Source organism: Orbicella faveolata, unplaced genomic scaffold (assembly GCF_042242905.1).
Source record: "Orbicella faveolata isolate gen_17 unplaced genomic scaffold, um_ofav_v1 contig_13, whole genome shotgun sequence".
Classification (NCBI taxonomy): domain Eukaryota; kingdom Metazoa; phylum Cnidaria; class Anthozoa; order Scleractinia; family Merulinidae; genus Orbicella; species Orbicella faveolata.
Window position 1 is genome coordinate 16,608,513 of NW_028301540.1, and position 13,988 is coordinate 16,622,500.

Genomic DNA, 13,988 nt, shown 5'->3' on the forward strand with positions numbered 1-13,988 from the left:
TGGTCTGAAACAGGATATCGTTCAGCCTTTTCATCTTCAAACGACAAACAGATTTCACCCAAAATATCATGTGGAGCGATTTGGCATCTCAGATCCACAAAGTACCAATGGGTATGGAAAATGTGTTCATGTCAGGACTTACAACACTAACATTCTCGGGGTGTGGTATTTAAAGTGTGTCGCAAGTAGGGCTAGGTGTCAATAAACGAGTCGCCATCTTGGTCATGTGAAACACATTCTCTTGTTTTCTCCGGCTAATAGTACATGATGGCAGCGGCAAACAGTCCATAAAACGCCATACCTAAACATTGGAGGCACTGAAGAAGCTCCAGAGGCAGTTCATCCAAATCATTTCACAGAACCAGCAAGCTAAACCAAGCCGAGTATTCTTTCTTGGCGAAATCAAAAGCGCACGCCTCCATGGATTATTGGACAGCCCAGAAGTGACCGGCCATAATACTCTCTTAAAACTTGACGCAGGAGCAGCTGTAACAGTCCTCAGAGACAGTGTCCAATGGCTTCGAAGTATTAGCCTAACGGAGACATCTCACACCCTTCGTGGGCCCGGGAATATCCGCCTGCCAGTTAAAGGTCAGTTCCATGCGACGTTAAAATACGGTCAAACCAACATTACTGAGTCTGTCCATGTCTTACACAATCATACATGTTCACTACTCAGCAGAAATGCATGTGTTGAACTGGGGCTCATAATGCGTGCTGAGAAGGATGTAGGGGAAGTGAATTCTGGACCAACAGATTTTAAAGCAGAGTTTCCAGCACTCTTCATCGGCCTTGGCCGGCTAAAAAGTGAATGCCATATAACACTTCGCGCTGATGCTAAGCCATTTTGCCTATACAATCCGAGGAAAATCCCTCATCCCCTGTTACCAAAGGTGAAAAGTCAGATAGAGGCAATGCTTGAACAAGGTGTCATCTCCCCTGTGACAGCTCCAACTGAATGGTGTGCAGGAATTGTCCTAGTTGTCAAACCAAATAGCAAGATACGAATCTGTGTTGACCTGACCGAGCTTAACAAGCCGTCCAGCTGGAAGTTCACTCCATGCCTTCTGTCGATGAGAGTCTTGCGAAGCTAGGAAACTGCAAAATATTTTCCAAACTTGAAGCCAATAGTGGGTTATGGCAGATACCCCTTGATGAGGGGTCCCGACTGCTTACAACCTTTGTTGTTCAATGGTCTACCATTCCGCACAGCTCCGCACCAGAAAGTTTCCAGCGAACTTTGTCTAGAATCTTCAAGGACCTGGAAGGGACAATCTGTCAAATGGACGATATTCTTGTTCATGGCGCTGATCGATCACTGCATGACAGACGCCTAAGAGCTGTTCTTCACTGCCTACAGGAAGCTGGACTAACCCTCAATAACAAGTGTGAATTTTCCAAACCATCCATCAGGTTCCTAGCTCACAACATTGATGGTTCTGGGCTCCACGCTGACCCTCTCAAGTCAAGTACCATCACCCAATGCCTGGAACCCTCTGATGTTAATGGATTGCAACCATTTATGGGAATCGGGTAAACCATCTTTGCAAGTGCATGCCCAGTGTAGCTGACCTCAGCGAGCCCCTTCGCCAGCTCTTGTGCAAAGACAGCTCCTGGGTGCGGGAAGAGCCTCAACAACAGGCTTTTCAGCAGATTAAAGTAACTCTATTGTCCTCAGAAATACTAGCCCACTATGACCCAAATCGACCTACTGTCATCTCGGCAGATGTTTCCAGTACAAGAATCGGTGCAGTGCACACTCAGGTCCAAGAAAATGGAGAACACCACCCGATATGCGATGCATCCAGGTCTTTAAGTGAAACAGAAAAACGCTATGCAGTCATCTAAAAAGAAGCCCTTGCAGTCACATGGGCCAGTGAGAAGTTCGCAGACTACAATCGGCGACATGATTAGTTGACACATTGTCTTGCAATAGTACTTTTAGTGCACCAAATAACACGACTCTTTTCGCCGCACAGTAAACTGTGGGAAAGACCCCGCTCCCCCATTCAATGTTGCTTCTTTGTAGCTCAAGTTCACAGCAGTTGTCACACAACATTGTTTGGGGGTGAGGGAGGTTGAAAGGACAAGCTAGGAGGGCAAAAAGGGATCACAGTGATGAAATAGGGGATTGAAAGTGTGAATGTGTCAACAATTTTGTCACTGATTGTATGTGCTTGGGATACCCTTTGTTCTTGAGACGGATCATAAGCCACTTACTGCGCTCCTGAACTCTACAGAGCTCTCAAAGATGCCTCACCACATCCTAAGTTTCCGTCTGAGACTTAGCGATACACATATCAAGTTCAGTATGTTCCTTTGAAACACCATGCTGCTGCTGATGCCCTCTCTCGTGCACCTGTTGGTACCCCAGAGCAAGCAAAGGAGTTGTTTGCAGAAGAAGTAGCAGCATTTGCAACTCAGGCAACAGCCAGTCATCCTGCCACAGCCATGAGACTACAAGAAATCCAAGAGGCACAGAAGGTGGATGAGGATGCAGCCAAGTAAGAGTTTACTGCTTGCAAGGATGTCCTGCCTACATACCTCATCAGCCACTCCTTCACCCATACTGGGAGAGTAGAGGCCTCCTCTCTGTTGTAGATGACTTACTCGCGTATGATGACCGCTTAGTAATCCCAGGGCCCGTGCATCAGTCTGGTGGCCAGGGCTATCAAAGCAAACAGAGGACCTCGTGGCCCAGTGCGTCACTCGTACCAAAGATCGATCAACGCCCAAAGAATCTTTTATGTCAGCCTCTTTTCCACCTCGTCCATGGAAAAAGATTGCAACCGATCTGTTTGAGTTGAACAGGAAAGTTTGCTTCATTGTCATAGACTATTACTCCAGATGGTTTGAAATTAAGGAACTTCGCATTGAAACATTCGCAGTTGTTATTCAAGCACTCGAGGAACTCTTTGCCATCCACGGCATTCCAGACCTGGCAATAGCTGACAATGGGCCCCAGTGCAGTGCAGATTCCTTTCGCGAGTTTGCAACCAAATGTGGCTTTGTACACACCACAAGTTCACCAAGATACCTCCAAGCAAATGGCGAAGTTGAAAGAGCAGTCCTTACAGCTAACTCCACATGATATCTACAATGCCCTTCTGACTTACAGGTCAACCCTCCTACAGAATGACCTTTCGCCGAATGAATTACTAATGGGGCGTCGCCTGCGAACACAACTGCCCATCCACCCAAACAATTTGTACCTAATGTAAAGTCCAAAGAACACCAGACAGTGGAAATGAAAGAAAGATCTTATATATTGGACCAGCAGCTCAACTTTGACAAGCGGCATGGTGCTGTTGAACTTCCAACGCTCCATCCTGGTGACCATGTGTGGGTAAGAGATCAAGATCGCCATGGCCTTACTCTAGGGAAAACCATACAACCTCCCCCCTATCTCGAGGGTACTAACAAGGGAACACTCCAATGAAACCGCTCTGCCTCGTTGGTCGCAACCAAACACCCTGTGACGGAATATTCCACAGAAGATCTGCCTTCAGAAACTACTGCCCCCAATCCAACCCTGCCATCACCAATACCACCATCACAGCAATCACCGCAGACACCACAGAAACCAACGGCAGGACCAGCGATGTTGACTACCCCAGAGACAGCCCCTGCTGCAGAGTCTTCACATAGCCCATGTACTACTCGTTCAGGAAGAGTTGTGAGGACATCAGAGCGCCTGGATTTATAGACATTGAACATTAGTCAATCTAGGACATTGTGTTTGAAACCTTTAGAATGGCCTTGAAATATTGTTGAACTCTGGACATTAAGGTGCAATGTCAGGCTAGAATGTTTGGAAGACTGAACTTTCTCGTACTTTGAACATTTTGTTGATTTGTTGTTGCTGTCTTCCCTCCCACCCGTTGTCTTACATTTTTTGGGACGAGATGTAAGATTATCACATAACTGTTTAGTGTCCCAATGCATGCTGGGACCACGTGCAATAAACAAGTCGCCATCTTGGTCGTGTGAAACATGTTCTCTTGTTTTCTCTGGCTAATACTGCAATAGGGTCAAGAAAATGCCTGAAAAAATAACAACTCAATAAGCATGATGTACTTACACAACTTCGACTCTTGCGTCTTTTAAGATTGATAATGCCTTTGCCTTCAGATTGGTGGGAGCTAGGAAATAGAGGTGTTCAACTTTTGCCTGCATTTACAAGAAGAAGGATAAAAACGTATAAATAAACAAGCTTCAAAAAAGCTTATTTTAAACCTTCAGTTACAAAGGAGGCGTCGGCAAGGAATAACGACTATTTAACAATTACATTACAGAATAGATAGTGAGTAGCGTAGTCAGTAATTGAACAGCATTCGTGATAGAAAGCTAGTAGCTTTATACTAATAACTTTTAGTAGAATTCTACTAGTATACTAATGCAAATGCTGCAATCTGATTGGCTGAGCTGCTCGTATACTATCAGCCATTACAGTGCAGTGGCCGGAGGTTGTCTACGAAATGGCCACGTTTTTTTATTTTTTAGCAAAGCTTTAAGGAACGTTTCGTTGCAAATGGATAAATAAATTCCTGGGAAGACATTAATTAGAAAACATTTATGGTTTCTTGACTTGAAAAATATTGAAATTATTGATAAAAACAATGGTGCGCACGCACAACTTCAGTTTCAAATCAGAGCGATCTTTCTAAGGCACAAAGTTGAATAACACGTCGAGAACTGATTGGAACCGTTCTTTGAAATAAATCTCAGTTAGAATTCTACTAAAGCAATTAAATTTCTATGAGGGGATAGTTGATTTGGCCTTCGACCTCATCAACTATTACCTCAACTATCACGAATGCCGTTCTATTACTAGCTACGCTACTCATTATCTATTCTGTTGTTGATAGTAAGTGGCCCAGCAGTGTGTGGTTGTCAACAAAATAGCAGCCGTGTCTTTGTGTTTTCCAATTGTCTGTGAAGATGAATTAGATAACGTTTTGAACGACTAGTAGACTCTTATCCAACAATTATACTATTAATTCACTTTCGATTTCTATGCGTGATAGTTGACTCGGGCTTACGCTCGATTTCGGCCGTTTTCTCGAGTCCAGTCTCCTTTCCCGAATAGCAGCTGGTAATCGAGCCTAACTTGGGCTGCACTCTTGTCAAATATCATGCAGAAATCTCGAGCTCATAATCTAATATTTGTTAACTAGTGCCTTAGTTTCATTGAAGAGCAAGTTAGTTAGTTACCAGGGTTAATTGCGATAGGCACAAAGAAACTTCGGCCCAGTTCAGATGTTGTGCTTCTGCCGTGCCGAACGTAATTGCAATTAGGTTCGACTGTAGCACGGCAGAAACACGACTTTGACTCAGACGTCGTGCGACAGTCGCACCAAATTCAGGATTTACTGAAGCAACTTCCATAAATAAATACTGTTGGAAGAAAATAGTCAATATTTTTGCATTTTACTTTGGAACTTTTTCACCACAAAATGTAAACGGTCTATATCCCGGTCTAGATGGGAAAATCTAGACCGCTTTCAATATCGATTTCGCCCGATCAAATTCCTGAATTTGGTAGTTCCCAGTCCTTGTGAGGTAGAGCCATATAATAATTTAGAGTCTTGCCACCTCTTGTTGATAAATACTAGATACAGCTAAATACGCAGAAGAAAACGTTTAATTCCAAAAAAAATATGCCCCATAGTGTACTTGTTTGTTTTTTGTTGTTGTTTCGCAAAGGTTGGCTAAGAAATGAACAAAGATATATGGCGCGTGCAGAGTCATTGTACCAGTTATTAAACCCTTTGTTTTGCGATGTTTTCGTTGCTGATGTGGTTAGTATAAGGTTCCTGTTGTTATGGCCTAAAAGTGTTATGTTTGCTCTTATACTGGCGATTTAAACCTTGAGGTCATTGAATAATTCCAAGCAAACAAAAGTGGAAAAGAGTAAGTCATTTTCAATTTTAGAGGCAACAATTATGAATGAAAGGGACTTACTGTTTTCCACTCTGGTGCAGTCAACCGAAAAATTCTGTTCCACTCTCCCCAGGAGAAATTTTAAGGAATTCACACCGGAATTTTTGGTCGAATGAAAAGCACCCTGATCTTAGTAGGGATGGACCATTCTTTTTTTTGTGGGAGGGGAGGGGCGGAGGGGGGTTGCACAATTTTCTGGGGCATGAATTTTTTTCCGACTTTTAGGTTGAGTATGATTGTTGTTTTGGTGGGCAATAGTTTGTGCAAAAAGTTTTTTTAAAATTAAAAAACCAGCCGTGGATAGCACTTGCTTGCTTGCTTAAACTGTGTTTTTTTTCTCTTGACAACCCGCAAGTGCTTTCACCAACTGGAAACAAGTCTTACAGCGTATAGCTGTACCCTATTGAGAAATGAAATGATAAATTCCCATTGATGAAGTCATGGATTAAAGGATATTAAGTAGCCTAGATCTATGTGGGAGTTACAACGCTGCAAAGCAGTGTTTTGAATTCCTAACCTGTGCAAGGTTCTTCACCTCTCCTTCCTTGGGGAAGTTTGTGCAAAATGCATGGAACTTGTTGCCTCTGCAAAAGCGAAGTGCCAGGACATTCGTAATGGCGGACACCATCATTGCATCGTCAGGTGTTCCCTCAACATGAACACCTCTACGGTATCCTTTGTATGATAGGGAACACATCTGTAAATGGAGCGACAAAAATATATTTCTATCGGTGGTCAACATTACCATAAAGTACGCTTTGTAGGTAATATCTTTTCGAAGAATGACCGACCGAGAGAGGGCAATGAGGAACGAAACATGAATACAATGTCGAAAGTGGTTTTTCTTCTTTTTATTAGTCTTGAAATCCGATGATCATCGTTAAGGTAATTCCGTTTGTATTATAAAGGTCCTAAAACGAGGTAACTGTCTCCTCTATATGATAAAGGACCAAAAATCTCGTCGATCATGACGAGGTCATTCTGTCTGTGAAATAACAAACACGAAATCTCGCCGATGATCATCGGCGAGGTAATGAGCTAAGGCGTACAAGAGATTCCATTCTGTAACTCACTACTATCGAAAGAATAATAAGACCGCGTTGGACTTGGATGGCACATATACTGCGTGGAGATAGACCCAGTGACTGCAGGGTGGCGTTACGGTGGGGACCAGAAGATAGAAAACAGGAGGAAGACCTAAAATGACCTGGAGGAGGATAGTAGAGGAAGAGAGACGGCAGGCAGCCTGGAATGACTGGAACATCACGAAAGGGGTAGCCAGCAATAGGGCGCAGTGGAAACAGAATGATAAGACCTTATGCGCCTACTGGTGCTATGTCGCGGGGCAGTGATGATGACGATGAACCCACTATAAGGTGGGGGTGGAGATTAAATTGTATTAATACAACTAAGCAGGAATGCTAGTTAACTAAGCAATTTTTGAAAAATAAGATTGTAAGTTTTAAAAAGTGGACACACACCTTTAGTGTTTCTGCATCTATCAGGACCGCTTCCTCCCAGTCAGTTTCTTTAGAAGTAAAAGATCTTGTGCTCGCAACGAGTGCCAGGAAAAGGAAGTAATCTGTCCATTTCTTGAATAGAACCTGGTTGTGGCTTTGAGTGTTGGTAACGTGCCTACGCCTTGCTCCAACCGGGACTTGTAGCCCATTTTGGCTAAGTCCATAAGTGAATATCTCTCCAGAGACTGTATACATTTCTCCAGAGACAGGTGCCTCTCCAAAGCAGACAGCCTCTGAAAGACACGAACACAGCCGTCTTGAGGGCAGGAATATACCCCTGCTGTTTGGCCACTATCAATGGTGGAAACATCAGCAGACGGTTCTTCGGTCACACTTGTTGGTACTGGCACTGACGTTGCGGTTGCAGTTTTCGTACTTTTTTTGGAAAATGACCTGAAGTCTCCTTCAGAGAACGATGCTTCCAGCAAGTCATATCCAGGACCTTAGACATAGAAATAAAGAAAGAGCAATGTCTAACTAAATTGCAAAAGAAACACTTGGCCATTTTTTCGTTCAAAAAGCTAAATAATATCAGTGTAACAACATCAGTTCATTAGAATAACACAAATGCCTATAAGGGAAAAGTGTACGGGCAATCAGCACTCCCTCCACAAGCGATTCACTATCACTTGGGCTGTTACACTTTGACAGTTGATCCGCGCTTCCGGCCACTCCTAGTCTAGTAGCAAATGTCGCCGCACGTGAGACAACTTGAGATTCTATCAAATACAATTAGCATTTCAACAAGACCACGATTGCGTGTTTTTATCTGAACAACTTGTATACATTCTTTGGTATTGTCATACATGTTTAGATATTTTATCGTAGTTATGTTATCTTAGTTGGTTTAGTTTAATGTTTATTTCAAAAGGTACATTTTTACTTATTATTTTGTTTTCTTGGCGCACTTGGAAACTTGTAACTGGTGCGTCCCGTAGACTCTGCTTATCAAGTCTATGGGACGCACCGTTACCATAGCTGAGTGTGCGACCAGGTCTGTCTGTGTCTATGTGTTGGGGAAGTTCTAAAATACAATGTGGATACTTACCAGATGATGGCTTTTCCCGTTTAATTGTTTTTCCACGTTTTTCCATGGAATATGCGCGCCAACAGGTAATTGACTCTGAAAATTATTAAGCTTAGTGATCCCTGAGATACTTCGCGAATCATCTGGTGTTTTGTTGATGGTGTTAAGTGACACCACTTGCACTCCTCCCAATCCCCCATATGATAGCAACGCGTTCCTCAGGTCCATAGCAGTACAAACATCGTGGCCTTCATTGATAAAAGCCATGACGTGTCCTTTACAGGTTGCAGCCAACCGATCTGCAGCCCCTTTCCCACCTTGAGGATCGCTAAAGTCAATGCGGACCACTTGTACTCCAGTGCTGGCTGGCATCTCGCAGCACGCTAGTAATGTGCGAGAGGAGTGGTAGCAGTCCGCATTGTCATGACGGAAGTAGGCTTTGTTTACTTCAGGGTGTTTGCGCTTTAGGGTTGTAAGTACATGGTGCATGATTGCTGCCACAGCGGAACTTCCCTGCCTGCAGGACTGGATTATATGGATGAAGCCTTGCCACTGAAGTTCTCCCTCTTTCCGTTGGTACACAACAGAAATGTGCCATGATAAGCCACGCTTACCAAACCATTCCGTTTGTGACTCTCTGTATCTTTGAGGCAAAAATTTCATCACCCAGTCATTCACGATTAAAACTGCCTCAGGATCGAGAGTGTCAATGATATCCAAGCGAGCCTGATCTTGGTGGACTGATCTCAGCAAGTGACATATCCATGACTTGATAGAAAGGGTGGTGGAGTTTGCAAGGTACTCAGCTTCATCTCTGTCATCCTCTGTTACAAAAGATGCCTCTTTAACTGCCTCTGTGATGCTGTGCAGAGTCAAGTGTAAACTTTCGCACTGTTCATGCATCTGGTCATGGCTGTGGTTGCACTGCTGTTGTAGGTCAGGATTGGTAGTGTCGCTGAGGGCAAAAACACTGCAGTGACTTGCTACCAGAGATGAGTTGCTCACATGAACCTATCAGGACATTGGAGAGATGTCGTGAGTATCTAATGAGTGGCTTGCGGCCCACAAAATTACTATGCAGAAATAGGAAGCTGGATTTCAAAGATAATTAATCAATTTTCTTCAAATCTATTGTATCTATTTTATCATGGCTAAGTGTAAACAACAAAAAAAATGATGCCAATATGTCTATATATGTCTATATAGAGCTAGTCAACCTGTTGCAATAATTTGTTTCCCATTTTCGAATTGGGGAGAAAGACTTCCTTGTTTTCAACATACTGGAATTAACATCTCTTCGCAAAGCCAACGTTACGTTTACAAAGCGCGTTACCTTGAAGTCTCCTTTAATGTATGATTTGGCTGCTTTTAGCAGCTCGACTTGCTGCACTTGCCACTCATTCCCCAGACCAAGATCACCTAGTTGGCAAACTAAATTGTCAAGATCTTCAAATGCACGCACACCATCTGCAGCGAAATAATCGAGCCCCTGAAGAGACTTCCGACAGATGCTTTGCATTCTGCCAGTACATGCAGCATGGTTCGTTTGCTAAATGGTTTGAAGTTTGTCTCCTCACAGTAATGGCTATACTGGCGCGCTATTCTCTACGGTATCATTGTTCGGATGATGTTTGGTATCTCTATCAGCTGGCCAGACGAGAGCTTCAGGGTTTTCTGTCCAAAGGGCAGATCTTGTACCAAATGGGGGCTCGTTATGAATGATAGGAAATGGTCAAGTTGTTGTTGATCAACCCTTATTCTTGGCAAGGGCTGGTGCATCAACGGAGCACCACGTCCACACTGCAGGCAATGCAGGCTGGCCAAAGTAAAGCAATATCTTGTCAGCCCAGGTATGAGGCCTGAGACATCCTTGAAGCTGGCAACACCACACATGATAGACAGGATCTGCCTTCTTGTGTCCCAACCATGAGCTTGGTTGTACGCCTCGGTTAGGGCCTGGAGATAATCCTTGGCCGTTTGTAGTAAGTCATCTCATTCAAGAGCTTTGTTTATGGCTGGGGACGAGACTATTGCTTGCCAAAGAGAACCTGGGTCATTAGGACAGAGAGTATGAAGGACTGAAGAAACGATCTCTACAGTTGGTTTAGTGTATCTTCGCTTGGTGCTGTCACTAACTTTATCCCATTCCATCCAAGGTTAAGTCATTGGTGCAACGTTTGTTCATACTCATTCAGTTTTTTGGAATATACTGAGTGAGACGTGGCTGGCTTAGCAGCTGGTGCCTCGTCGCTTGTACTTGAGACAAGGCTCCCAGCATCGGGACTGAGAAATGTCTCATCATCCCGCCAACTGGACGGTATTTTAAGACTCCTCAGTTTAGTTTCGAGGCTGTTGGATGAAACGTTACTGTCAGTCATTTGCGCACTTGAAGTGCCTGTTTCCATGTGCTCCTACAAGGTAGAAGATATACATATGGGTCATTGACCAAGCTTGTTCAGTCAAGATGGCTGGATATTGGCCTCATTCTTTTTATTATTGTTATTATTATTATTGTTATTGTTATGGTTATGATTATGATTATGATTATTATTATTATTATTATTTATTCTTTTTTTAGCTCCATGTTCTAAGATAGCTCCTTGTTCTAAACTCGGGTGGCCAATCACAACGCAGGATTTGGTTCACCTTGGCTGCTAACAGAGCTAGCCATATAATAAAGTCAGTTAATGATCAATATCAGTTTGTTCCAAATATCTGTTCTATGGATATTAATCGGTGTGGAGTCAAGAGAACCCCTAAACGATTCACCTCCAATACTGATGCTCTTTGGGCCCTTCACATCGTGATCATATGTCTAATCTCATGACGCGTTTCGCGTTGGGGAGGAATGAGTGACGATCCCAACAAGCGCCTGCATGGGAGGCTACAAATAATTCTTAGTTTGTGACAAACGCAGTTCCTGTTTCATTTTCCGGCTCAATATACCTTAAAAAGTACCATTGTCATTTTCTACTATAACATCTTAAGAGAAACCGCCATAACAAGAAATTTATCGTTGCCTTAAACCCCATCACCTTATTATGAAAGTTCCACCTCATTCCGCCCCCACCACCCCTAGACCCAATTTGTACAACTCAGCGATCAACAATATAAAATTACGTGAAGATTTCAGAGGATCTTTTAACATCTTCATAAGAAGCTAACCTAGGAAGGCGCCCTGGGGAGTACACTATCAACAATTGTCATTTTCTACTTACCCCCTCAAGTTCACATGACTCAACCTCCAAAGGAGCCTCAGTGACAGGCGTGGGCGTGGGCGGGGCTGCAGCAGACTCCCACATCTGGTTCAACAGGGCCTGCTTGCTCAAAACATTGTTGCACTGTTTACAAATCACTAAAAACAGCACAATAAATAGATTAAAATAAATGAGTGAGTGAGAACTTTATTAAGAAAATAAAAAAAAATAAAGAAATAAAGAAAATAAAGATGGTTCAGGTCAATTCCGATATATTAAAATTCTAGCTTGGCTCTGAGGGGAATAAAACAAAAGAAATTGAGTATTAATCCTTCAACCTCCCCGTGATTTCTTTTGTTCTTTTCTCCTAAGCCTCGGAGCCAAGTAAGAGTCTTACCATATTGAAATTGGTCTAAGACATTCATGTGAGGTGATCTTGAAAGTGAAGAGACAAAGCAAGATGCATTCCCGAAATCACCTGGAATCGCAGATAGCGAGGAATTAATCTTGACAGCTCGTACGATGTTGATTACTAGGGTAGCCTCTGCCACAGGGTCTTTGTCACAGTAGCTTTGAAATAGCTATTATCCCACCAAGCTCTCGTCACAGAATATTTACAGATAAGCTGAACTTCCCGTTGTCTCTATTAACCAATTACTTTAATGAGATTAGCTTTGGATACCCTCCACACGGGTGAAAAATATGCATGACATTGATCACTAGGTTCTCAAGATAAATTTCATAATTTTGCAATGTAGAAATGAAACGTCATTTAATTAAGTTTTCGCTAATATTTATTCTAAAATGTGTCTATGTTTAACTTACGTGATCCAACTGGAATAAGTGTGTCGCTGTTTTTAAAAATATACTCAGATTGCCCGCTATCTACACGATGACTTCCCCTGGCATTCTTGGATTTATGGACTGCTAATTCTGCAGGGACTGTACAAAGGGCTTTTCTTGTCCTCCAGCAGATACCGAAGTCCGCTCTATGGCATGGACAAATGTTCAGGTCATAATGTATTTCTTCCCTTGAGAAAATCCCTGAAAACAGTTTCTTATAACTTTAGTGGAAATTATCTCCACACGTAAATGCATTCATGACATCGCATAAAGGCTATTTGTTTCTAACAAGCTACTTACCGGCTCTAGCTAACAGCAAGTTCATTTCCGTTTCTACGCCTTCATCAGCGCTGAGTTTAAGACTACTCAAGTGCCCACTCACATCTTTCCTGCAGTCCTTGACAGCAACACATTCAAGTTGGGACGGATAATCACTTGACAGCCCGTAGGGGCTAGGATTGTTCAATAGCGCACTGTAGCTACAACTAAAAGCCATTCAAATACAAGAAATAATTACTCCATGATTGGAAAACTTTTAAAAGCGCATCCCAATCTACTGTCGCTACTTTTAACTTTTAATTGGTTTCTGTAAGTTACGAAATGTTCAACATTTGCACATTTACTCAAGAGCAGTGAAAGCGTCACTGGGTTGGTCGTACGGTTGTGTGACACTTTTCCTGAGTCTCAAATGTCAACCACAGCACGGTTGCCGATAAGACAGATTGAAATGCTTGTACTTAGCCTGGCTGAAAGCAGAAAGCTTGGGCACTTTATGGAAGGAAATATGGAGCAGTATTGACGGGAACAACGGCTTTTAGGTACGTTTCCTGCAACATTTTGCGGATGAATACGCCTTATTCATAAATGGCAGACGCGCCGTTGAGACCTGAGCCGGGTTCACCTAAACAAGGCTTAGGAGGCACCGCAAGAAACATGGCATCGAAGTCAAACATTCACTGTTGCGTACCATTGTGCACACAAAGAGGGTGTGTGGGACCAAAAGGAGAACAAATTGGATTCTTTAAGTTTCCAGACGAAGAGGAAATGAAGAAACGATGGATACACGCTATACGTAGAGATGTTGGTAGATTTTTTTGCATCTCCGGGGCATCAAAAGTGTGTTCGTTATATTTCAGACTTAGTGACATATCAAAGGATCTTGGTGGATGAATGTCTCTGAAGACAAGTGCAGTTCTGTCGATATTTGCTTGGAAACAAACTTCACCACGAAAGCGGCCTCCCCCTACCAAAAGGCCTTATCTACGACAGCGAAAAGAGAAGAAATCTGTCCCAGAAAAAGAGTCTTTTTCAGTGTCTTCGGAGCCCGGCAAAACACCTGAAACAGCAAACGATATTCCTGAAACAGGTACTAACAAAACCACTATCTTAGGAGCCACCAGTACCAGTCTTAATGAAATGCCTTCCACTGAAAAAGATCTTAATGGGACCCTAAAACAA

General features: G+C 43.0%; 2 pseudogenes; one reads left to right on the forward strand and one right to left on the reverse strand.

Moving 5' to 3' along the window:
- Positions 1-7,285: 7,285 nt before the first annotated feature.
- On the reverse strand, positions 7,286-10,398 carry LOC110047738 (uncharacterized; annotated as a pseudogene).
- Positions 10,399-13,426: 3,028 nt separating this feature from the next.
- Positions 13,427-13,988, forward strand: part of LOC149115324 (uncharacterized) — a 1,121-nt pseudogene continuing 559 nt past the window's right edge.